Consider the following 25,463-nt stretch of genomic DNA (forward strand, 5'->3'; position numbering starts at 1 on the left):
TGCCCTGCCCCATTTGTCCCTGGGGACAGCAGTGCAGGGCCAGGGTGGGGCGCCTTGTCCTGTGAAGGACTGGGCTGCCCAGGACTACTGCCCCAGAGGGTCTCAAGGGAAGGCCCTCACCAGCAAAGCGCTGGTCTGTTCCCCTCAGATACGAAGTAGCGGCCAGACTGATCTCATAGGCACCCAGAGTTACTGCAGGGGCGGTGGGTGCCTCCTCCAGCCCCAGCCCCGTCCACCCTCACGGGACTCTTCTCGTCCAGCCTGGACACTCACCCAATTCGCAGGTGAAGAGAGAGACTGTCCTGGGCTGCTCCTGCCCAGAGGAGGTTCCAGGCCTCTTCCAAGGGTGTGCAGACTGCAAGGGGCCAGGCAGGCAGGCCACCACCAGCACCTTCCCTCAGGGGCGTGACCCGAGTTGTGGCCTGGCCGTGTCCTAAATTCAAGACCATGGACAGCCTCAGGCTGCTCCAGCAGGTCTGGCGCCACAGCTTTGGATCCCTTGGTACCTTTGGTCATCTTGGACCAATTTCCCCCAAACTCCCAGACTTTCAGATCGGCTCACGACTGCGGCTTGGCCTGCCTCCTGCACTGGACTGTGCTTCTCAGGGGAGCCCAGGGGCTCTACCAACACAGTTGAAAGCACCTTCCCAAGTTCCCCAGGCCTCACCTGCCTCCCGGAGCCGTGGGAAGGGCTGGGCAGTGTACCCTCATAGCAGGAGCTATCTAGGCCCAGGGGGGATCTGACCCCTGCCCCTCCCAGGCCAGGCTGAAATGGTGCCTGGGAAGGGCATCTTCTTCCTTGCAGCTGCCTGGAGGAGATGGATGACCAGCCAAGGAGTGTGGGTGTCAGTCTGTGGGTGATTTTGACTAATGGGGGACAGCTACCTCCCCAGTGTGCCTCGGGGGTTCCATCCAGTGCCACCTGTATCTGGACTTTCCCTGGGGGGGGGGCTGGAGTCTTGGGTAGCAGTGGTTGTGTGGCTCTGCTTCCTGTCCCTCCTCTCCTCCCAGGATCGCTGCCCTGGGATTCTGTCTCCCCATAAATAAGCCTGCAGCATGTCAGCTCTGCCTCGGTTTCTGCCTCCTGTGGAATCTGAGCTGTCTCAAGGTGGCTGTTGGTCATGGCTTCTCAGCCCTGTCCTCGGCTGCTTCTGCGCTCTTGTTCCAGCCCTGACACACCTTTGTAAACTTTCCTGCTTTCCTGGTGGAGAGCCCAACAAAAATGAGTCATCCAAGGACAGAGTCCCACACGGAAACCCTGAGATCCCCAGCGTCACTGGAAGGGCGCAGACATCTGGGTCCTGAAGAGAGTGGCCTCGAGAGTTTGGGCTGGCATCACATGCCTACCGTGTGACCTTGGGACGTCCCTTGATCTTTCTGGGACTTGGCATTATCTTGTGGAAAATGACCTCATTTATATCTTGGAGTAGGTGAGCAGATAATTGAAATAAGATCAAAGCCAAGCTTGCAGCAGACACTCAGAAATGTCCGTGATTCTTTGAGCTACTCAGAACGAGACTACCCGAGCCTGGACGGCTCTTGGAATATCTAATAACCATTGCTGTTTATTGGATGTTTTTCATGTGCTCAGAACTCTGCTCACACTCCTTAATTCAACTCTTTGGCATCCAGTGGGGAGGAATCTGAGGCTTCAGGTTACCGGGCGGCCATGGCTTGAGTCAGCAGGCGTACCCGGGTGTGCTGGGGCCAAAGCCTGCGTTCTCTCCATGGTGCATTGGGGAAGCTTTCCCTCCTGCTTCTCTCCATCCCAGGAAGCTTGCTGAGCTGCCCCTGGCAGTATAAAGGGAAAGAGAGGTTAAGCTAAAGTAAGCGGGTTCCATCAAGAGGAGGTGGGGCCGGCAGAGCAGCAAGTGGGCAGCGGTGGCGGGGGAGATGGGCCTCTCCTGATGGGCAGAGCAGTACAATAAAATGGACACCCGAACCTGGCTTCATCTGAAGGGGTGAAAAGAAACACCCAGCTCTGGCAGGCCACCACCAGCACCTTCCCTCAGGGGAATGACCCGGGTTGTGGCCTGGCTGTGTCCTAAATTTGAGAGCATGGACAGCCTCAGGCTGCTCCAGCCGGTCTGGCTCCACAGCTTTGGATCCCCTGGTTCCTTTGGTCATTTTGGACCAATTTTCCCCAGAGGAGACAAGTGACCAGCTGAGAAGTGGCACAAGCCTAAGACTGCAGGGGCATCCAAACTTGCTGTGTCCCTGGGGAGGCCGATGTCCTGCCTGGAGGACAGCTTGATTGGATGTGTCTCTGGGTGTCTCCTGATGACACAGAACACGCCTGTCTTCTGACAGCAGGACCACATGTCCAGGAAGTCCTGGCCCTGTGTGAGCCCGTGAGAAGGCGCCATCAGTGAGTCTGGTCAGTGGCTGCCGTGGACGAGCTCCCTCTGCCCCTGGAGAAGGCTGTCAGGCTGTCGGGGCTCAGCAGTGCAGGCAGAGCTGTGGGCACTCCTTCTTCTCTTCCAGATGATGTGGAAACGACTTCTTTCACTTGAGGGTGTCGTTAGGCCTGAGACAGCACAGGGGCCAACACTGTGGCGTCTCTGGGAAGCCTAAGCTGGTTTCATCTGTACCCCTGAAGTGACAGCCAGAGGGGGAAGACTGGGGTGCTTCGGCCATTGTAGGGGTGAGATGCACTTACTTCTTAGAAGTGCTTGGATACCTCCCTGTGTTATCGTCCAGGCTGAAGGGGACAGCAGCCTGCATCCCCACCTTCTCTTTCAGTCCCAGGGGACATGCTGCAGCTGGCTGCTCCAAGCCCCCGTGCTCTCCATGTTTGTGAACTTGCTGGGGCTGCTTGTCCAGCTCACTGGCGTTCAGTGGCTGAGATTTGTCCCTCCTGTGATAGTTGGAGGAAGCTTCCCGGGTAGCTGCAGGTGGGTCTCGCAGGCTGTGACAGAGATGACACAATCTTGGGTGATGATCGACGGTTCCATCTCCTCTCTAGAGGAATGTAGAAGGGTCTCACCAGCCCAGGTAGCACTAGAGAGCTGCATGAGATGTATGATATTTCCGGTTTCTGATGTCCCTGCTGCTCATTGATATCATGGATTTCAGAAGTCAGATCTGCTGCATTCATCTTGGGGAAATCCTGCTGCAATGGCTGACGTTCGTTTTTAAGCACTGGTCTGAATAAGCTGGGAATGTTTTGAACACAGGTCTGAAGTTGACATTCAGTTTAGATGTTTGATAAGGGAAGGTCCCCGGTCAGGTTGGTTTCTGAGCTTCCCGATCTCCATCTGTAAAAGGGGCATAATAAGAGACTCCTCCAAGGGTCGTGAAGATCAAAAGTGACGTCCCTGCTGAGGAACAGGGGGGTCATTTCCTTTCTTTTTGTATGACAGAACGGCTGGCCAGCAGCAGCGAGTGGGAGGCAGGTCCCTGGCCAGCCCAGGCGTGTTGGCCGCTCTCTATGTGTGGACGCGGAGGATCAGGCAGGGGCAGCGGCCGTCAGTGGCATGACCCCGTGAGCGACAAGCAAGATCCCAGCCTCCTGGGCCCTTTGCTGATGGCTGGGTCCTGGAGGTTCAAAGAGAGATAGCGGCTTCTGAAGGACGTCGCCCTCACTGCAAGGACTGTGTGGCCCAGCTAGCCTGATGGCTGGTCACTCCAGAAACACGTCCTCTACCAACCTACCTCCCGGCCCAGAACTGAGCATCTCACCTGAACAATACCTGCTGCTGGTTCCTAACTCGTCCCTTGCTGGCTCTGGGAAAGCTCTCCTGAGGTGAGAGCCGGGCTGTGGCAGAGAGCTGTGGGCACCGTTCTTGGCTCTTCCCGAATGAACCACTTTGGTCCTGGGTGGCAGTGTGCACACGTGCAGGGGAGGGCTTGGATCCCTCCTGCTCTCCCTGTCTACTTGCCTGTGATCCCGGGGCTGTCTCTCACTTCACTGACACCCACTCACCTCAGCCTTGCCATCAAAATGCATCCATTTTAAACCTCGTTACTAAGCAATTGCCAAAGTGAAGGAATTAGCAACAATTCACACATAAATTTGAAAATTATAAATAAATCAGGGGAAATTGGAAGGGAAAAATCCATTCATGCTTGTACTAGTAGTTAGAGATGAAATGAGGGGTGCCAAGTCTTCTTGTGCTGGGTGCAGAAACTGCTGAGTACCAAGCACGAACAGGATTTGATGAATCATGTAAGGATTTCCGTTGTCCTTTAAACTGAGGGTAAGAATGCCTACTTCAGAGTAGCAGCTTCCAGATCTTTTAGTATTTGAACTAGATTTTGAACAAATGAAAATTCTGACATTCATAGTAAGATATCTGCTCGTAGCCATTAACGTTTTGTAGTGCTTTTGCAAACACCACCTTGCTTTATCCTTCCAACCTCATTAGGTTAGCAGGCCAGGGGTTATTCCCATTTTAGGGATTTGAGTTCCTAGAGTTAGGAAACCAAGGATCCGTTTCATTCCCCGTTTTGTCTTCAGTGGTTAGCATCGTGTCTGGAACATGCAAAACTCATAAAGAATTGCATGTGGGTGAGAGACAGACTCACTGGATGAATGAATGGAAAATGGAAGGACACACAAAAAGTTGAGTGATACACCCAAGGTTATCTGGCATCAGTGTCAAGATCTGAATGAAACAGATGAAAATTTAGAACTCTTCAGAAATCAAACCTCAGAAGTTTTCCCAGGCCTTTTGCAATAATGATCAGTTAACAGAATAGGTAACTAGTGCTACTACTGTATCAGTATGCTCATTGCCCTGATAATGCTGTGTAACAACTACAACAACAAACAAAACAATTTTAAGTTCTCAGTGGCTTGTCATAGATATTTATGTTTCTCAGGCACAATCTCTGTGTGGCTTAGGTTCTACTGGTCTTACTAGGCATGAGTGGGCTTGATTCCAGGCTCAAGTGGGGCTCAGGATTGCTCCAGGGGTCTTATTCTGTGACCCTCATCAAAGGAGACTTGGCTGACTTCCTAACACTGGGTCACAGGAGCACAAAGGATAAACCATCATGCAAGCACATTTAAACCCTTGCTGCCCTCGTGCATGCCCACACTCCACTGGCTGGAGCAAGACATTGTCAATCCCATCGTCATTGGGGCAGCAGAGAGTGCTGTACTTGGAGCAGAGGGTCCCATCTGCTAAACACAAGCACCTTATTGTGCCATCTGACAGCAAGGATTCCGGGGAGCAGACCTCAAGCTCTTGCTCAGCTCTGTGGTTCTCCCGTTCCTGTCTAACACAGTCAAGGGAGCCTCGTCCTTTGCCGGTGGCCCTTGTCTCATCATACCCTGGTCAGAATTCAGGGCCAAACAGGGGCCATTACTGGAGCCATGGATTTAGGTGTTTGGTATTCATACATCCATAATGATCTTTCTAACAGCGGTAAAGACAGGAGATCTAACATTATCGACTATACCTGGTATCCATGAAGTCCCGTTGAATACTGTAATGATGGGCTATGCTGTCATTAACAGATTATGAAGACCTGGTTTGAAAGGTTAATGAAATTGACAAACAAGTGAACCCTGGGTATCATCAATACCACGCAATGACGACTCTCTTGTTTTCACTTACAGAATCAGCTGAGACGGGCAGACTCCGTATCTATGACTACATTTTTTTTTTGTTGTTGTTGTTGTTATCCATGAAGAGAATCTGCACTAGATTTTGTTTTAATTTAGAGTGTGGGTTAGATAGTATTTTACACTGTGTGTTTATATATTAATGTGTTAGTCAACTTTGCATCCTGGTGACAAAAGACCTTACATAAGCAACTTAGAACAAGAGGAGATTCATTTTGGCTCATAATTTCAGAGTTTTCAACCCAAAGTCAGCTGCTCCATTGCTGTGTCTCATACACAGTCACGGGCTGCTTAACTATGGGGACACATTCTCAGAATTGCATTTTTGTCATTGTGAGCCACCGTAGAGTATATATTTTTAAAGACTAAACAACTAAAGGAGCTAATAAAGATGTCATTCAACACAAGTTCAAGGATAAACCCAATAGTTAATCAGGGACCCTGGCTCTGGCCAAGGTTGAGGGGAAGGGGGAAGAAGGAGAGAAGCTACAGCTGTCTCCAAGATGAGCCCCCGATGATCCCGTCAGGTAATCCTGCTCTCTCCTGGTTTCTGGGGCCCGGCTGCATCCGTGCTCTTCTTGTCCTATAAACCACTGGTCCATTCCCCCGCCTGGAAGGGTCCAGCAGCACCAAGTCTCTTTGCTCAGTCCTCTGGCCACCTGTAGCCTGGCTTGCAATTCTGTGGCTGGTCTTCACGCCTTGAAGGACACCGCTGCATGTCACCAGGGACCCGATAAGCTCACCTCTGATCTAGGGAAACATTCCTTTGAACTTTATCTCCCTTTTTTATCAGTACATTCCACCTGTCTTTGTCCTAGGTTCCGGTGGATCACCAGATGTGACTGAGGAGGACAGGAAGAATTCGAGGTCATAAGACTGTCCCACTTGTGACAGCGTGAGATGTGAAGAGATAAGGTGTCCTTGTTTCAGGGCTGCTGTGGGGACTTCTGGTGCAAGCCTCAGGGGATCGGAAGCCTTGTAGGCCTGCAGCCGACTGTCCCTCCGATGGTCATCTTGGGCTGCTCTGCAGCCACATGCCCCGTTTCTTCCCTCAGGCTCTCCAAGTTCACAGCCAGCCGTGTGTGCCGAGCTGCTCAGCCCCACGTCCTCCGTGTGCGCGTGTGTGGAGAGGGGCCCATGAGAGAACCCAGAGCAATGCCAGACCCCTGGCTCCTTTCCGTTAGCACCCGCCAGTGTCCCTGCTGCTCTTGTTATTAGCATGAGCGTCGCTGTCTCTCCCCCCTGACTGGCTCTGTGGACGTGGCTTGGTGACACTGTTTCTGGTTCCCAGACACTTCCAGGCACCTACATGCTCCCCTGAACTGCAGCCGCTCCCCACAGGACACCCGAGCAGCCTCCTGTTCTCCTTCCTCCATTCCCTGTCCCCAACGAGCCCCGGGGCACCTGGACCTCAGCCTGGAGCCCGAGGCCTGGGGTGTACTGAGGAGCATGTACTTGGCCACCTGAGCCTCCCTGTCCTGGCTCTTGGTGAGGGTTGCTGGGACTGGAGGTAAAAGATGCTTAAATCGCCTGTCGTTGGCCAGGGCTGCCGGGTTCTGGCTCTGCCTTCCCTCTAACAGATCTTCTCCCAGACCCCAGGACAGCCTGGGGGTGTGGGCCGGCCTCCTCCCTTCACAGGGGACACTCAGCTGTGGGGCAGGGTGACTGGCTCCAGCCCACCTGGCTACTGACCGACTGATTTCAAGCTTGGTTCTGGGACTCCAGAATTTAGATCCTGGGTGGAGTCCACTCTGAATCTGCTCTTTCCTGCTGATTGATCTAGTGGGCTCTCAAAATAGCTCTCAAGTCAGTTAAGTCAAACAGGATATTGTGATAGTCAGATTTTTAATTTTTATTTATTCATTTGCATTTATGTTGGGTTTTGATTACAAGACTCTAGAAAAATCAATAAAAGCTTTATTATAAAGAAAAAAAGCAAGTGGATATTGAAGTTGCTTTCTCATCACTGGGCCCCGAAGGAGTTTCCTGGGCTGCTTGGCTCTTTGTGGGGCTTGAGACCGTCAAGAAACACAGGCATTCCAGAGCCCCAGGGATGAGGTGGCCTCTTCCTAGGGGGGTGGGATGGCTTCTGTCACCAGAAAGTGCGTGTGGGAAGGCAAGAGCGCACACACGGCTCACGTTGAGGTGCGGGATGCTTTGCAGCCACGCTGCACTCTGGGGGGCGTCCCACCCACCCTGTCCTCCCTGGTTGTCCCCCTAGCCTGGGAGGAATGACTGTCCCAGGCTCGGGCTGGGCTCACTCTCCCTCTTCTGGAATCACGTCAGGTGCTCCTCTGTCTTGAAGACCCTGGATCCGCCTTGAAAAGGAGCCAGCTCTTGTCGCGTCTTTGTGACAGATTTCTTAATTAATCTGCTCAGATTGTCAATAATGTAATTCACTGTTGATTTAGAAACTAGTTATATGAGGCACTGCTAGTGCCATTGTGGGGAAACATCTGAATAATTCAGCTAATAGATGGGAACTCGCCCAGATTGCTGGGACCTGGGGAGGGAGCAGCTAATTCAGACGGGATGAGCTCAGGCAGGGGGATTCCAGCAAATTCCAGGGAGCGAAGAGGTTGTCATATTGCTAGGGGCAGCAGCTGCCTGGTTTAATTATTGTCATTTTGGTTTTCGGAAAAAAAGAACCTAGGCCCCACACTCCCAGGCTGAGGCCACTATCACGCTCCTAAAAGAGTGGATTTCCGTGGGAAGCCTGTGGCATAGCTGATGCCAGTTGTGCGCCCCACGCTCACTTTAGCGGGTCTGATTCCGGGCACACGATGTTAATGAATGATGCAATTATTCATGTGAATTTAGAAATAAGTACATTACAGGGATGTAAAGATGCCTTCTCTTCCCCTGGGAGATTCACAGTGATTCAGGTATTTCTCACAATGGAGTAATGGGTCCTGAGATTTGGGTGATAATCAGTCTCACGCTGAAGCTTGGGTCCATGGCAGGAACTGAAGTTTTGAGATTGCAAGTGTAATTACGTGACGATCTCACATAACCATAAAACGCAATCACATTCAGTTATATACTTAACACTTTGTTTTTATTGAAAATAATAAAGTTATACAGAGTTGAGCTATCATACTAAATTTTTTGCTATGGTGGTTTGACTTCTAACAGCCCTTAAGTGTACGTAAGTTAGTGCTTAGATGTCAAAGTGGAGAGACATGGTGATTTGGATGGAGAATGTTCATTTGGCTGCGTTTATCTGCAGAGTCTCGTGTTTGTCCTCTGTTTATGCCCCTCTCCTTCTCCACCCTAACATCCTCACAAGTATGTGTTCCTGGACACACATAAATCCCACGTGCACACTTGCACGCATGAGCACATAGGCACACCCTACTGTGTATGCTTGTGCACATTCACAGGGGTGTGCGCATTCACATGCGTGCATATTCCCTTCTTAGCCACGTCTTTTCTAAATCACGAGGCTCTCAGCAGGAGGGAGAGGCCCAGAGGACCTGCTCTCGTGCCCTGACACTCACGGGCCTCTAGCAGGGACAGCTGCTCTGCTCAGGACATGATCCTTGGTGTTTTAACGAGGACAGGGCTGACTGCCCAGGCTGAACTGTTTGGGGAGCCCTTCAGGACACAGCTGCCTTTGGAGCCCTGGTGAGCAGAACCTGGCAAATACTTCGTGAGCCAATCAACGGGAAGAGCGAGACACGCACCCTGGGCCTGCAGCCCATGCTGGTCCCTGGGGAGAGGACCCGGTGAAGCCTGTCATCAGTCCTAGGACACCCCAGCTCTCATGGCCGCGGCCGCAGCAGGCAGGGTGGCGGCTCCTCAGCACCCACACCAGCCTCCTGGCTGTTCCAGCCTCTGCAGCCCAGCAGCGCCTGGCTTCAGTCACCAGGTCACCTCATGGTCAAGCTCTCTGTGGGCGTTGTAAATATCACATCCATATTCACGACAGCAGAAAAGAGGAAGAGGAGAAGGACTCCACTCCCTTCCCTTCTGCTTTCCCCAGGGCCCATCTGGAACCTCCCTGCCACGCTCTCCCACGCACACTCTCCATCCCGCTCCTCCCCGGCAAGGGCCTCACCCGAGGGGGGCTGTTCAGCTCGGCAGCAAGGAAGTCGAAGCCATTTCGAGGTATCTTGATGGCTACGGCCTAGGCCTAGCTGGTTTCTGCAGAGTAGGAAAACAAGCAGGGATAATAGCTTTAATAAGCCACAGATAAATAACTCCCATGTTACTGTGTCTAGGGGTTTCGAATCGAGAAGACCCTCTGAAAAGATCTTTGTTTCACGAGACCCTAAGACTGTGGCCTGGAGCAGCTGCTTCCACTGTGAGTCTCCGCTCCAGTTGGGACACGGGCCTGCCACACACGCTCTCCGTTGTGGGTGGGCACTGTGGCCGGTCTCCGATTTCCAGTGACGTTGGTCATTTGGAGAATGGTTTGCCTTTTATTGAAGAATCATTTGTTGCCGTTTACGTGTTAAATGCTCACATTCTCTGATGGTGTATTCCCTGGAAATCTAATTTGTGAATAATCACTTGACAGAATTGGGACCGGATGGAAAATTCTGAATATGCAGAGGCAGAGACAGGCCTGGAGAGGGGACTTCGGCAGAAAGGCCTGACCTCGATTCTTATCTCTGCAGTGAGCAGCTGATAAGTTCCCTAGTTAAAAGGGCAAACACCAAGTTCTCAGGCTCTAGACACCGTGGACAAGGCAGCCATCAACAGCCATGTGAGGAGCTGCTGGCCTGGATGGCGCCTGCAGTGGACGCCTTCTTCCACTCATGCCAGAGAACTGAGGTGAGGGCCCTTCTGTCCTTCCTGTCTGCAGAGCTGGGGGCATCTGGGGGTGAGCAGGTTGCCATGGGCTGAGTGTTTGTGTCCCCCAAATTCCGTGTTGACCCCTACCCGCAGGGGACTGCACTTCCTCCCAGGAAGTAACGAAGGTAAAATGAAGGTAGGGCCCTGTCCACTGGCTCTGTGTCCTCCCAAGAGACACCAGGGCTACTTCACTGCAACCACTCACCAAGGAAAGGCCACGTGAGGACACGGGAGAAGGGCTCTTCTCTCACCAGAAACTGACCTGGTGGGGCTTCATCTTGGACTTCTAATCTCCACACGGTGAGAAGTAAATCCTGCTGGTTCAGCTGCCCTGTGTGTGGTCATCTGTTAGAGCAGCCCAGCTGACGAGCCCAGGTGGGTGGTGGACGTGGGTGTTCAGAAAGACTGTCACAGCTAGACACGCTTGTTGACTGGTGGCCTCGGCACCAGCTCTCGAGAGCTCGGATGCCCCTGTTCCCGCCCCTCTGAGCCCTGGCCCTGCCTTCAGGGCCCGGCATTGCTGCCCTGCCTGGATCCACTCAGCCTCTGGTTCCTGATCCCAGAAGAGTCCATGTGCATGCCCCCCCCCCACACACACTCCTGTGTGAACAGCAGTGAGCAGCGGCAGGTAGCCCTGAGCATCTGGGTCAGCCAACGGGGCAAGTACAGGCTCAAGGCCAGTGTCCACTCACCCTTACCTAGCACTCACTCTGTTCTAAGCACTCTCTGTGCGTGAAGCCATCGAGGATCACAGGATCCCCGGGGGCTAACCCGCCAAGCTGCTGCTACCCTCCTTTTACAGAGGAAGAAAGCGCCTCAGCTGTGTGGCACGGCTGGTCCAAGGACAGCAGTAGCAAGGGCAGAGACAGCATCCCGCCTGGGCCCGCGTGCCAGGTCCTCTGCTCAGCACGGTGCTACAGGCCAGGGTGTCGCAGCCCAGTGGACAGGAGCTTCTGCAGCTCAAGCCTGGGGCCTAGTGAAGTACAAAGCAGGGGCCTTCTCTGACCCCTGGGGAAAGTCTCCGGGGAGGTCAAGTCTGAGTGGTGACCTGAGATGGTACGAGTCTTTCATAACCAAAGGGAGGGAGTTCCGGGTGGCTGGGCCGGGTGTCCTGGGGCGTCCTGTGGGATGGGAGGACCCAGGTGCAGAGGCAGAGGCCCACGCCCCGCAGGGCCTGGGAACTGCAGAGGCTCTCAACAGGACCAGAAAGATCACGCGGCTACCGCGTGAGGAGTGGGCTGCAGGCCTGGGATCGGAGCCGCAGCTCCGCCACCGAGGCAGCTGCTGGAGGGACGGCTCTGACCCAGGCTTGGAGGCGACTGGGAAACATCCGGAAGCGTGGGAGCAGCTCCACCAGACCCTGAGGAAACCCAGTCCTGGTGGTAAACACAGGCCTATTTCAGTTACAAAAAAATTACAATAAAATAAAGCATAGCCAAACCAAAGATAGTATTCAGACTCGTCAGTTCCTGATGATTTTACTGCTCTCTGTTCTCTTGAAGGTACTTATGTCCACGGGTCACAGTGGACACACTACGTGGCCTGGCTGCTCCTTATCTCTGCTCTGTGTTCAGCCAAGTCACGTGTGGTACATTGACAGCTTGAAATTTGCTGATTAAGTGGGAGAGTCACACTAAGGACCTGGCTAACTTTACCAATCAAGGTTCATCTGGGCTGGGTTGCAGACTTCATTGTAGAGATGGGGGACATAGAAAAATCCTATGGACCCTCTACAGTCCTCTCTGGTCAGCCTCCAGCCTCGACTGCCAGCCTCTCTCTGGAGCCTCCTGACAGGTTCTGTGCAACCAGAGCGTTTTTCTCTCACGGCTCTTCCTTGTGTCTGCCTTTCCTTCCATTCTGAAAGGTCTTGGTGGAAGGGACTGTGTCTCATTCAGCTTTAGAACAGAATGTAGCCCAAGATGGGGACTCACTCTGCATGTCCTCAGTGAAGGACGAGTGACGGTGGAAGTGGCCGTCCTTCCTGCACTGACCGCTCTGCCCACCCCCCCCGGAAGGGGTGGGACACCAGATTGTGATAACTCTGGGTGGTTTGGTCCCCAGGGCAGCCCGGGCTGCAGCGGCGTCTTACATAAAGGAGAGTCTGGCTCGATGCTGAGACCTCCACTGATGAACGACTTCAAAACGGCCACTTCTGAAGGAGCCACCTTCACAGAAGTGACTTCAAAAACTACTTGAGAGTCAAGTGAGTCCAGGAAAAGGTTCAACAGAGAGCTGGGGCCAGCACATCAAAGGTGGCTGAAGGACAACCGGGGAGGGGCGTCCCGTGCCTGGTCACCTGACGGGACGAGGTCCTCGTTGTAACTCATCTCAGTGGAGGGCAACAGGGCACAAGGACATCAGACTTGTTTGAAGAGAAAGGCACCCTGTTAGTCTTGGAAAATAATTGCACAAAGCCACCAAAGTGCCACTTCCTGCCTCCTCCCTCCCACACGCCTCCCTGCCGAGTGAGACTCTGAGAACTTGAAAGTCCCTTCCAGTCCTCGGTCTGCCTGTGCCCCTTCAGTGAGCCACGGGGGCGGGTGACCAGAACGTGGACGCACACGGGCTGGAAGACCCCCGGCCCCTGCATTTGGCTGTGGCCTTGGCAATGCGCCCCTCCTCTGGGGCTTACTGTCCCAGGCTTGCTTTGGTGATTGTCCTAGAACCAAGAACCAAGGCCTGGCTCGTGAGCTAACTCCACCCCTCCCACGGGAGCAGGGGAAGATGTTTCTGAGCCCCCGTCCCCTCTGTGCAGTTTGGTCTGCTTGCCACCTCTGGGAGCTGAGGGGATGCAGTTTATTTCAAGCCACCACCCCACCCCGTGGTGAGCTGAGTTCTTGTCATTCTGGATGCTCTTTCTACTCTGAGCCCCCTTGTATTCCACGTGCAGGCCCGAGGCCCAGAGGCGTCAGGCAACTTGACCGGCCACGCACAGCGGTTAGCCAGTGGGTCTCTGCAGCCCAGGCAGCGCATCTGCCTCCTGGTCCACTCTGGCTGAGATCTCCAGTGACAGGAGACAATTGCCACCCTTTCATATGCGTTTCCACGCAGGAGGGCAGATCCACCCGCCCACCACGCCACAGGGTTTAGAGGGAGTCCAAGTGCACCCTCCTTCCCCCGTCACGCTGACTGGGTGGCCGCGCTCCCCGTCGTGGCTAAATGTGCTGCAGAGTCAGGCTGTGCGTGTCCCTCTTGCTGTGCGCCTGGGTTAACACGTCAACGGAAGCGGTGATGAGGACGAGAGCCCTGCACGTAGCACCGAGGGCCACCAGCACCCTTCACTCCTTCAACCCTCCTGCTGGGGAGCTACTATCACCCTATGTCCCCTGGGGACACTGAGGTACAGAGAGGTTCAGTAATCTGCTCACGGACTGAGAGCTAGCGGTAAGCCAGAGCTTGAGCGTGCGCAGCCGGGTTTCACGGCCTGTGTGCGTGCTGCAGGAGGCTTCACCCTGAGCAGAAAGGCCTGCCCCAGCTCAGCGGGCTCACCTGACCTCACTGCCATGTGCTGGCCACGGCCGCCAGCTCTGGCCACAGTCCCGTCCTTCTGTGCAGGCTACCTGCTGACCACAGCCCTGACGGCCCCGAGTGGTCTGGCCTCATGGGACCTGGCCTTTCCTGTGTGGGGGACCTGCCTTCCCCAGCCTCAGGCTCTTCGGCCCTGGCCCCGGAAGCCCAACTTCACCTGGCAGCCTTCGAAGCTCTCCCGGGGCCGCGTCGGCCTTGCCGCCTCTCCATGCTGAGCCTTCCAGGTGTGGGACCAAAGAGATGGAGAAGGAGGGACCCAACCCACTCCAGCAAGTGCCCGGGAGGGAGGCAGGCCTCTTCGGGGAGGAAGCCTGGGGATGTCCCTGTCCCCCCCACTCTGTGAGCTGGCTTCAGACTAGCCACAGGCTGGTGCTTTTCCAGTGGATGCTTCCTCCACCTTCCCAGGTCTGCTCATTCATTTGTTTAATTAGTCTTTCATTAAACTTCAATTGTGTGCCAACTGTGTTCTGCACTGAAAGTACAGATACCAATTAGCTACACACCAGCCTCAGAGGAACCTCCCTCTCACAGTGAGAAGGACACAGTCGCAGACGCTCCTCCTGCATCGAGGCCAGGACAGCAGTGGAGATGAGGCGGGTTTCAAGAGAGCCAGGTCGGGTGGACGGGAGGGTCGGGTGGGCGAGGAGTGGAGGAGGGCTGGGGAAGACCCCCGGGAAGGGCACCAGGGATGGAAATCACCCTGAGGAGGTCAGCCAGGCTGCAGGGCCCCAGGAGAGCACGCCGAAGGTCCCAGCCAGCAGCACTTTCCAGACAGAGTGGCCTCCGGTGCTGATTTCTGCCTCTGGGTTCTGAGTGGGGTCAGCCTGGGGGAGAGCCGAGACCCTGGAGTCTACGTCCTGCCTCCCCCTTCCCCATCTCCCCCGGCCTCCCTTCCCTCTCAGCAACTCCCAAGCAGGCTCTGGAAAACAGGGCTGCGTCTGTCTGCGCTGGCGCTCCCCACGCCCTCTTCTAACGGCTGCGACGGGCTCCAAACGGCGCTCCCTGTACAAGGATTCCTCTCTGGGTGGGCTTCAGTGATGGCTGCTTCTCTGAAGCCCCCGTATGCCTGTAGCCCAGCTTCAAGTGCAGTCCTGGGGACTTAAGATGCAAATGGTCTCCTGCGTGGGTTTGGGAAATCCGCTTTCTGAGATCTGACCCACCCGCCTCCCATGTGGGGGCCACTGCCGTGGCCTGCAGAACTGTCCACCCTCTACATCCTGTGTGGTTGCCAGCGGGCCGCTAGGACCTAGGGTGTGTCCCTTCAGAAGCTGGGGTTTTGGATGACTGGTGCACAGAGGCAAGCAAGAGCTGGACTTTGTAAACTGGAGGTTAGGAGGCTGAGTTTGGAGGAAGTGAAAAGCAGTCCCTTGGATAAGCTACGGCAGAGTGGCAGGATTAGAACTCAGCGTCTGGCCCAGCCTCACAGCTAGCCTCCTTGCCACGGCCTGAGGTTCAGTGGCCTCAGAGCAGTGACTACTAATTTAATATATCAAACGCTAGGGTCATGAACATGACAAGCGTCAGAGGTGTCGTGGGGCTTCACCAGGAAGTGTGCAGGGCCTCGGCCCAAAGGCATACCAACTGGGGGTGCCGAAGGCTGCTGTGTATCAGGGCACGTGTGCTGCCAACTGGCATTGCTGGTAGATAGAGGGGACGGGTAGCTACCAACCGGACGTGTTCCTCTCAAAGTAGTATTTGAATGAGGCCAAACAGCATGCTGAGAGGTGGGCGTAAAGGTGGTAGACAGTTCGCGACAAACAAACAGGAAATACTCTGTAAATAACCTGATTATTTTTTATTTTTTTGGAGCACAGCTCTTCATTTCTCTGCCTCTACTATAATTTTGAGAATCATTCTTGCAGTTTGTTTCTAAATGAAACGAGAGTTTGAGTTGTTTTTCTTCCTCTTTCCCACTCTCCCAGCCTGGGCGGTGTTGTTTGGAGCTGGGAGCAGCCGCAAATACTCACACGCTTGGAACTTGTCTTTTGGAAAGCCGTAGTAGCATTCAACCATAGGGAATTCGACATCTTGAACTCTTTTGCAGGTAGATTATGTGCAGCACGAGTGATGACTTCTAATTTGCGCCTCTGATAGGAGTCGCCGAGTGCTCTGATTCTGAGTCCACCTGAGCTGTCTTCAGTGGCCTGGGCTGAACATGGACTTGTCCAACCACGGTGCAGTTTTGACGTCTCTGACGAGGGACTGGTGCAGTCTGAGTGCCTGGCACCATCTTAAGGGAACATAAAAATTGGACTTGGTCTGTTGCCAGCTTCCTTCCTGTTCTGGAACCTGCGTGGAACGTCTGGGAGAACACTGAACGCATTCCCACGGTCCTGGATATTCCGAGGCACCTGATCCATCAGAACCCGACTCCGTGCTTACAACTGTCTTCACAGGGAGCCTGAGGAGCTCACCACAGCCACGAAGGTGCTTTAATCTATCTTTGTATCGGAGGCATTATACGGAATCATGGCTCAGCTTTTAAAAGCTCACACCACAAGAGAACTCGGTTCATGTCTGAACGGAGATTGCAGATTCCCAAGCCTCCCCAGCGGCTGCATCTTCCAATTCTCTTCCAGAGACATTGTCTAGAGATCTCTGGGGTTGGAGCCCGAAAGGAAAGCGGGGAACCAGAAGATGGGGAGCGAGGAAGGACAGACAGAGACAAGGCAGAGACACAGAGGAGAGTTTATTGGTCAGAGCTGAGAGACAAAGGCCATCTCTCCAGAGACGGAGAGAGGCAAAACAGGCCTGGGGTTCAGGACTTTTATGGGGCAGGCTCAGGGATTAGAGCCGGAGGGTCCTGATGCAGTGGTTAAGGGTGGCGTAGGTATGAGGGAGTGGAGAGCCTTTCTCAGAAACACGCTGGGGCGGGAAAGCGAGATTTTTCTTAAAATGGTGGCTATCACTTAAGATGGCAGCCAGATGCTAAGCAGGGACCTTGCAGAGCCCATCTTCTGAGACAGGCGTCTGGGGTTCGGGAATCCTCCTGCCCCCTCTGCGCACAACTCCTCCCTGTTTACGAGCCTTTCTGGAGACCAGGCCCACGTTTTCATGAGATTCTCATAGAGATCTCAGGCGCCACAGGGTGAAAACACGGTCGTTGAAGATTTCCACTGATTCTGACACTAGAAAGGAGCCGGGATGACTCTTCATGGAAAATTTCATTTCACAGATAGGGAAACTGAGGCCCAGAGAGAAGCAGTTATTTCCCCAGGTCAAGGCATCAAGAGATTGACAAAATAGCCGGGTGCCCAGGGGCGGAAATCTGATTCTCATGGTTTACGTGTGAGCACCTTCTGATGTTCCTCCTCTCACGGGGACCGAGTCCTGGAGGCTGGCGTCCCTCTGCAGGGGAGCCCGGCTGCCAGGTGTCTTTGAAAGCACTGCTGTTCTCTCCTTTCTTTCTGGGTCATCTACTCCGGCAGCTGTAGATATGTTGTCCCACAGACCTGTCTAGAAAATCCTGTCCCTACCATGAAGCCATCGACCCACGTGGATGCCCAGCGTTGCTCTCCTGGCCTAGGAATCGGCACGCCAGGTTGGTGCTCCCTGCTGGGCACCCGCGGACGGCCTGGCAAAGCCACAGCCTGGGAGAGGGAGTGTGAGGAAGAGCTGCCTTGGGTTGGCAGTCAGCTCCTGGGAGGTCTTCGAGAAGCGAGGGTCTGTGGAAGGTTCCCAGGGGGGTGCTCGCCCTGAGCAGAGGGGACAAGCACCCTGGGAAGGTGCCTTCCACCTGCAGAGGTGGCGGGGGGCTGGGTGGGCTCCAGGAGAGAGAACCACACCCACCATGGGCTCCACCGAGAGGCGGATTTATGAAAGCACTGGTGGCAAAGCCACCCTCCTGGAAGGCCGTCCGGGGACAGCCGGCAAGACCACTCCAGATGGCAAGGCTCACAGCAGCCACTCTGTAAGGTCTGCTGTGGCCCTGCGGCCGGCCAGAGGTGAGAGCCCCGGTTCTCGCATCTAGTCAGGGATCTGGCCCTTGCTCAGGTGACACTGTCAGAGGAACCCTGGGAACAGGTGCTGGTGGTTTGCTGGATGCCACCCAGCAGCTTCCATTCCAAGCTGGCTGAGCCACCACAGCAGGCAAAGCCAGGGGGCCAGGTGCTGAGCCCGGGGACTGGGTGCTGGCACCTCCCAATAGGAAGGCCGTGGGTAGCATGCCATAGATTCTGTCTAAATGACAGAATTAGTAAGTACTGAGCAGGAACCCAAACCAAGTGTCTGTTAAGACTATGGCACAAGCTCCCACTGCCCTTGTCTGCCTGTCTGTCTGTGTTTCACTCTGACCTTGCCTGCCTCCTGGAGCACGGTGGGCACAAGGCCTCTGCTTCCTGGGCAGGAGGTTTCCATGGTGATCTGCATGTTGCCTTTCAGACATCTGATCATTGTTCTTCCTAGTGATTTGCATTTTATTTCTAAATAAATTAATGGCTTGGGTCCTTTTTCCGTCTCCCTTGGCAGCTCACAGCCCTTCAGTTCATGTTCCGTAGAGCGAAGTTCTGACTCCGTGCTTGCTGCCATCCCCGAGCAGGGACTGAACACGTCGGGGCCCACAGCCAGGCTCAGCACAGGGGAACTCCCCCTGACTGCGAGCAGCACAAATAAGGCTGCGCTACACACCTCGCTCCACCCACAGCCACCTGAAGGCCTGCTCGGGGGTCTCCCTGACATTCCTGCTTAGTCCCTGCCCCCTGCTCTGCACCTGGCTCCTCTCCTGAAAATCTGCCATGGTGGTTTCTTGATGACCCATGTGTGTCCCATGGGCCAGGCCTGGGGACCCACAGGGAGGGTGCTGGGTGCAGCCTGGCCTCCCTGCACGGTAGCCTCTGCTCATTCCCGCTTCTTGCTTTGCTGAGATTCCTGACTGACAGGAGGAACAGAAACTTGACACCCGGCTCAGCAGGACCCTCCCTGTTCACCCTGAGGAGGCCCAACGAAGCCTGTGTGTCTTCCTGGTTTCCTGTCACTTGCCACAAGAAGTGGGGTTCCAACTGGCTTCTGATGGGCCAGATGTGGCGACCTCTGGGAGGTCTGAAGTGCTGGCTCAGCTGGGAAAGTCCCGGCAGCCGGTCGGTGGCTCTTGAAGTGAGGGCCTACCTACGACCGTGCACAAGCGCGAGGCCTCCAGTGTGCCTTGCCTGGCTTGGTGATGACAGTGGCCCTCAGAGAAGGTCGAGGCTGACCGCACAAATCATCAACATGAATAGGATTCATTTCTCATTATTCAGCCCTGGTGGGGTGCCACTGTGCTAGACACTGGGTGTCTGGGGTGTGTCCGACACGGGCACAGCCCCGGGGGCCTTTCCAGCATGGTGGGAGCGCGTGTGGACAGAGGTGAAGGAGGCCCTGGGAGCGCAGGGTGGACAGGTGATTCTCAGCGTGTCTCCTGTGGCCTCGCTGCTCCTCCCATGCCAACAGGCCCTTCCCCGCTCTCGTCAGGAGCAGGGGTGTGAGGACAGAAGGAGAAAGCAGCCATTGTGGCTGCAGGGAGTCCTGGGGGCTCTGATGGCCCTGGCTGTCCCCTGCTTAGAGGGACAGCTGCTGCTGGCTCACAGCTGAGCCACACGCTCAGTATCTCCTTCTGCTCCAGGAGATGGCCCTGCTCAAGGTGGCTTTGTGACTAGCCAGGGCAGTGACACCACGTTTTGGCTCCTTCACCTCAACTTGAGGCAGCGCTGACGGGTCATTTGGCTCTGGGTTGTCCAGGCGGGACTCTGGGGCCGCCTGGCTTTCTGCAGGGTCATCTACCTTGCTGCCTTCCAGGTGAGTCTCCCAGGGACACTCCTGGACAAACTCAGCACCCCCTTTGCCATCTGACACCTCTGAGGACGGGGATCACAGAGGTGAGATGGAGCACCCTGCTGGCGAATGGCGAGGACGGTGGCTGGTACTCAGCAGCAGACGGAGCCTGAGAGGCCCTGGGGAGTTAACAGGAAGGTCTGGGCTCAGGAGCTGCAGCTGAGTTGCTGGGGCCTGGGTGACTCATCACCGTGGAAACCCACGGCAGCACCAGGAAACCCCGATGTTCCGCAGCTGTGAGCAGGACTGCGGGGGGCAGGGCTTCCTCTGAGAGCAGACTCCTTCTCAGCCCTCCTGGGTCAGGGCCCTAACCCGGAAGAGGAGGGACCCTGATGCTTGGACAGTTGAGAGCCTTGTACCCTCGAGGCCTGCAGAAGTAGCCGAATGCTCCCCCGTGGGGGTGTTGTCCACTCCCCTTTGTCGAAGATCACAGAGGCCTTGAATGAGGTGGGCGTCTTGCAGGACAATGCTTGCCCCTCAGAACCGTCTCCCCTGGCAGCTAGATGAGTAAGGATAAGCCGATCTCCGCACAGCCTGACTGAGGACAAGCTGGGCTGGCCACAGTGGCTAGGAGAGGCCACCTGCTGCAGGAGATGGATGATCTGCTGACATGTCTCAGAAGGACCCCGGCGTGGATCCCTGGGATTGGGTTCAAGAGCACGGACGTCGAGTTGAATGACGTGGAGTTCATTGGCTGGGGGAACTCTGGCTTATTGAACAGGCGTGGACTCCTGGGGATCCAAGGGTCTGCCATGGACCCCTGTTAGATGTAGACTGGGGGGGGGGGGTCAGGTGATAAATGGAATCCTGGCCCAGCTCCAGCCCACAGACCTCATTTCCTTGGTCCTCAAGCAGAAAAGGAATGGATGTCCTCCGTCATTGCAATCAGAAAAGCTCATCGCAGTCTGACTTCAGCAGGACACCACAGGAGGTCAACAGAGTCTCAGGACTGTGGGGGGAAGCTATTAATTTGGAGGGTATTATTTTCCATCCTTGAGAGGGATCTGGGTTCAGAAGCAGGTCAGATTGATCTGCTACAAACGAAGGACACATCTGTGGTCTTGTCCTCCTCTCCCACTTTTGGCATTTAAAATCTTACCTATTTATTTTACATGTTTGTTTCCAAAACAGGTTCTTTACATAACAGATAAAGTCACAGTTTGCTACTGGTGAATATTAAATTATGGATTGCAACGTATTCGTTGAACATTTGTGAATGTTCCTGTGTCTTAGGTTTTTAAACGAGGCAAATTTCAGTTGTCTCTGGATCTCAGAGTCATGCAGTAGCTTTTAAACCTATAACCTCTGTTATTTTTCGGTCGGAGGTAGCCCTGACTGCCTGGACACAAGGGTGAATATCACAGTCACCCAGCACATCCATGTGTCCTGCTAGTTGGCCCAGATTGGAAGCAGTGGCAGGGAGCTCAGAGGTCGGGTAAGACACAAGTGTGTCACGGGCTGGGAGACAATGTCCCCACTTTGTCAAGCTTTTCAGTAACAAAGGTGTTCAGGACTTAGGACAGTGCAGTAGAGGAAGGAATGATGGCATCTCATGCCTCCTGCCACTAAACCAGCAGCGTGATGTTTAGGAGGACTGTTTTGGTGTAGGAGGAGGCATATTCTGCCTCAGCCCATTTTCTGGGCCACAAGGAAGGCCCAGAAGTGAGACCCAGAGGATAAAGCTCTCCCAGTGGATCCAGGTGAGGGTGGGAGAAACCTTGCCATCGTACCAAACTGGAAAGCTTCTTCTCGCAAAAGAAACAATCAATGAGGTGAACAGACAGTCTACCTTTTGGGAGCAAATTTTTGCCACACACATGTCAGATAGAGCACTATTCTTCAGGATATATAAAGAATTCAAAAAACTTAACACCGAAAAAAACACCAAAAAACCCAAACAACCCAATCAATAAATGGACTACGGAGCTGAACAGACGCTCCTCTGAAGAAGATACACATTTGATTATCAAATATATGAAAAAATGTCCAATATCTCTAGTAATTAGAGAAATATAAATCAAAACTACTCTAAGATTTCATCTCACACCAGTCAGAATGGCAGTTATCAAGAATACAGACAACAGGGCTGGGGTTGTGGCTCAGTGGTAGAATGTTCACCTAGCATGCATGAGGCCCTGGGTTCGATTCTCAGCACCATGTATAAATTAAAAAAAATTTAAAAAAGAATACAGACAACAATAAATGTTGGCAAGAATGTGGGGGAAAAGGCACACTCACACATTGCTGGTGGGACTGCAAATTGGTGCAACCAATCTGGAAAACAGTATGGAGATTCCTTAGAAAACTTGGAATGGAACCACCATTTGATCCCACTTCTCGGTCTAGACCCAAAGGACTTAAAATCAGCATACTAAAGTAACACGGCCACTTCAATGTTCTTAGCAGCTCAATTCACAGTAGCTAAACTGTGGAAGCAACCTAGATGCCCTTCAAGAGATAAATGGATAAAGAAACTGTGGTATATATAAACAATGGAATATTACTCAGCATTAAAAGAGAATAAAATTATGGCATTTGCAGGTAAATGGATGGAGGTGAAGAATATCATGCAAAGTGAAGTAAGGCAATCCTCCAAAACCAAAGGTCAAATGTTCTCTCTGATAAGTGGATGCTGATCCATAAAGGGAAGTGAGGAAAAATGGAGGAACTTTGACTGGGCAAAGGGGAGGGAAGGTAGGGAGGGTACATGGGGGCAGGAAAGATAATGGAATTAGATGGACATCATGACCCTAAGTATTTGGATGGTGTGACGCCACATCGTGTACAGCCATAGAAATGTAAAATTGTGCTGCAGTTGTGTACAATGAATCAAAATGCATCCTTCTGTCATATAGACCTAATTTTTAAAAAAGAGAAAAAAATGCTGGCAGGGAGACCAGGTGGGTCAGGGAGCCAAAGGCTAGTGGTGGGCGTGTCCTCACTCACTACCACTCCCAGTGGCCACTCAGGGAATCTGCCCTCTGTGTTTGCCCTGCTAGGTTCTGTGGATGTGGATGTCCCCACTTCCAGAAGGAGGTGTGTCACCAGGAAGACACAGTAAGTCCCACTGAACTTTACACCAGTCCCTTGAACACTTAGAAAATGAACAGGGGACAAAGCAAGGAGACCTTCTGGAAGGCACCTCCAGCCCTAGTCATCGGGGTGTGGGGCTGCAGGGAGCTGTGTGTTTGGTGCTCACGTGACACGTGGGGTGTGGCCTGTGCTCCCAGGCAGGGCTAAACTGCAGACGACCCAGGAGGGAGTGATGGCCACAGATGGGACCCCCACCTCCCACCCACCAGCAAGCCCCCTGGACTGGCAGAGTGCAGAGGAGGGAGGGGAACCCTGAGCATGGAGCAGGGGATGACACCAGGTGTAGCCTGGAGCCCCAGCGCGGCAGAAGGGCTGCTGCTGCTTCTACTGGCCATCCCAGGCCGGTTTCCCAGGCAACTTGTCCACCGAAGTCCTAGGGGAGGGGAGGAGCAGACGTATTGGAAGAAGCATCTGAATCGAGGGTGGACAGCAGTGGACACCCAGGTTCTTATTCTGGGTTGCCACATGCCTTGTGCCGTGGTGACAGACTGGGCTGCTCATGGCTTAGCCCTCAGCCCTGGGGAACTGCCTCGGCCAAGGGTAAATCACCTCCCTGAGGATGGCCCGTGGTGACTTGCTGGCTGGGCGCAGGCAGAGGCTGACCCAGGTCTCAACTTGGGACAAAACCAGAGGCTGCCACCTCCGCAGAGTTTCCTGCAGGAGGCCCAGGTCTTAGGAGCCACCTCATCGAAAGCCATCTTCTCCCTCCGCCCAGTCCTGCCTTCCTCCTCTGTGAGATGTGTCTTTAGAGATCGGTCCCTAAGAAACCCTTTCCGTGCAGTTCACATCTCAGGGACTCTTTCGAGGGATTGTTTTTGAGTGTCAAAGCCTAGGCCTTTAGGTTGTTGGAAAGGCTTCATAAAATATAGATTTTGGGAAAAACTTATGAATGAGGGTAACAACAGACTCCTTTCAAACAAAAACAAAGCAAGACAAAGCACAGAAATAAAATTTGGGATAAAAAAGGTTTCTCAATGAATTTCCTTTTATTACTTTCCCTAATCAAGTCTTGCTTTATAAAAGTCTATTTTGGGGCCGATATTACTATAGCTCCTCCAGTTTGATTGGTAGTATTTGCTAGAAAGTCCCAAAACCCTTCAGGTGATGAATTTATTTAGTTAGTGTTCATTTGGATTAATTTGGGTCGAGAGCTTAAGTTTCATTATAGATTCTCAAAGTCTTACCCTGCTGCTGACCCCAGCACCAAGCTAGTCCCCGGAGGTGAGCTGGAAGCTTCCCCCGCCCCCCTCCCCGGGCCTTTCCAACCAGACCAGGGTCCTGTGGAATCTCAGACTCACAGAAGGGGGGACACTCCACGGTGGGCAGGGATTCCTCACAAAGGTCCCGAAAGGAAAGCTCGCCAGGCTTGCTCTCCAGGCGGAAGTGAGTCAGAGCTACTCTGCCTTTGTTTTGCTACTCTTACTTTTTTTTTCTCTCCAATTTTCTCTTAGACTTTGGCCTGATCATTTCAAATTATATCATAAAGATGTTTTTAAGAATTCAAAATACTTGAACCAAAATTTTCAGTTGTTCTTATGTTTAATCTGAGTACGTAGCCTTCCATGTAACTGGAAACAGAACTCCCCGAAGCATTTTTTTTTTTTAAACCAAAAAATTATGGATCGTGGAGAAATTTCAGCATCAACTCTTACTTCATACACAGGGACTGGTTGACTGATATAATAAAATAGAGGCTTGAAATTGGCAGGATGGAGTCTAGGATTTTTGAAGCTGCAGTGTGTTTAATTGAGAGAGGGACAGACAGGGAGAGGCTCTCCAACATCTACTGGAGAGTGTTACCAAATAATTTCAACAGTTGATTTGAATCATACAGTTGAGACAATAAAATTGAAAATAAATTAAAACCACTTAAACAACTGTTTTTTGTGGAGCAAATATGTATGATTTGAATATTTACGAGGGTAAATCAAATTAAGTTGCTGAATGCTTTTTCCCTCTCATCTGTCATCAATGAAGCAAAGCTCTCGGGAGTAAGTTATCAAGTTTTTTGTAGTTTGTTTTGATTAAATATAAATAAACCAATCACATTTTCATGGTTATAAAATCATTCCTGGAGCCGAGGAGGCAGAGAAAACAGCCTTCTCTAGGAGCATAAGGTTAGCAAGGTGGACCTACAGAAATTGGACCAAATGGTTCAATTAACCACAATGTCCCAAAACAAAGAAATGACCACCGATGTCATATAGCTAATGATAATGCTTGATGTTCACTTTTGAAATAAAAGCAATTGGACTGAGCACTAAGTTTCAATGTCTTGGAATCATCCCGGAGGAGCTGAGTCTGCTTCGTGCCAATGTTCTTTGGAACCGTCCTTGCCGCTGTCAAAGTTCTAGAACAGGATCTGTTTCCACTAAACAAGGCAGCATGACATTTGGGAGAACTTGCAAGACTTTCACTAGGGAATATAAGAGAAAACCCATGTTTCTTTCAGTCTCCTTTTACCTGGGACTATGGATCCCTCAATTGTGGAGTGTGTTCTTAAGAAAAACCAGTTGAAGTCGAGGAGATGGAAACTGGGTGGGATCAGGGGACTCCCACTTGGTTTCCACTTGGCAAATGGTAGCTCACTTTTCTGTTCTGACACCTTCACATCTGATCTCTTCCAACCTGCTAAACCCCTCCTTCTTTTCTCCTAAGTTGATTA

The 25,463-nt window shown here is 53.0% G+C and overlaps 1 long non-coding RNA gene across 1 annotated transcript; it reads left to right on the top strand.

The window, feature by feature from the left end:
- Positions 1-10,206: 10,206 nt before the first annotated feature.
- On the top strand, positions 10,207-11,817 carry LOC144369477 (uncharacterized). Its single transcript, XR_013429298.1, has 3 exons — positions 10,207-10,351; positions 10,466-10,672; positions 11,175-11,817. It is a non-coding gene; the product is annotated as an uncharacterized LOC144369477 (long non-coding RNA).
- Positions 11,818-25,463: the final 13,646 nt, after the last annotated feature.

Source organism: Ictidomys tridecemlineatus, chromosome 12, assembly GCF_052094955.1.
Source record: "Ictidomys tridecemlineatus isolate mIctTri1 chromosome 12, mIctTri1.hap1, whole genome shotgun sequence".
NCBI classification, from domain to species: Eukaryota; Metazoa; Chordata; class Mammalia; order Rodentia; family Sciuridae; genus Ictidomys; species Ictidomys tridecemlineatus.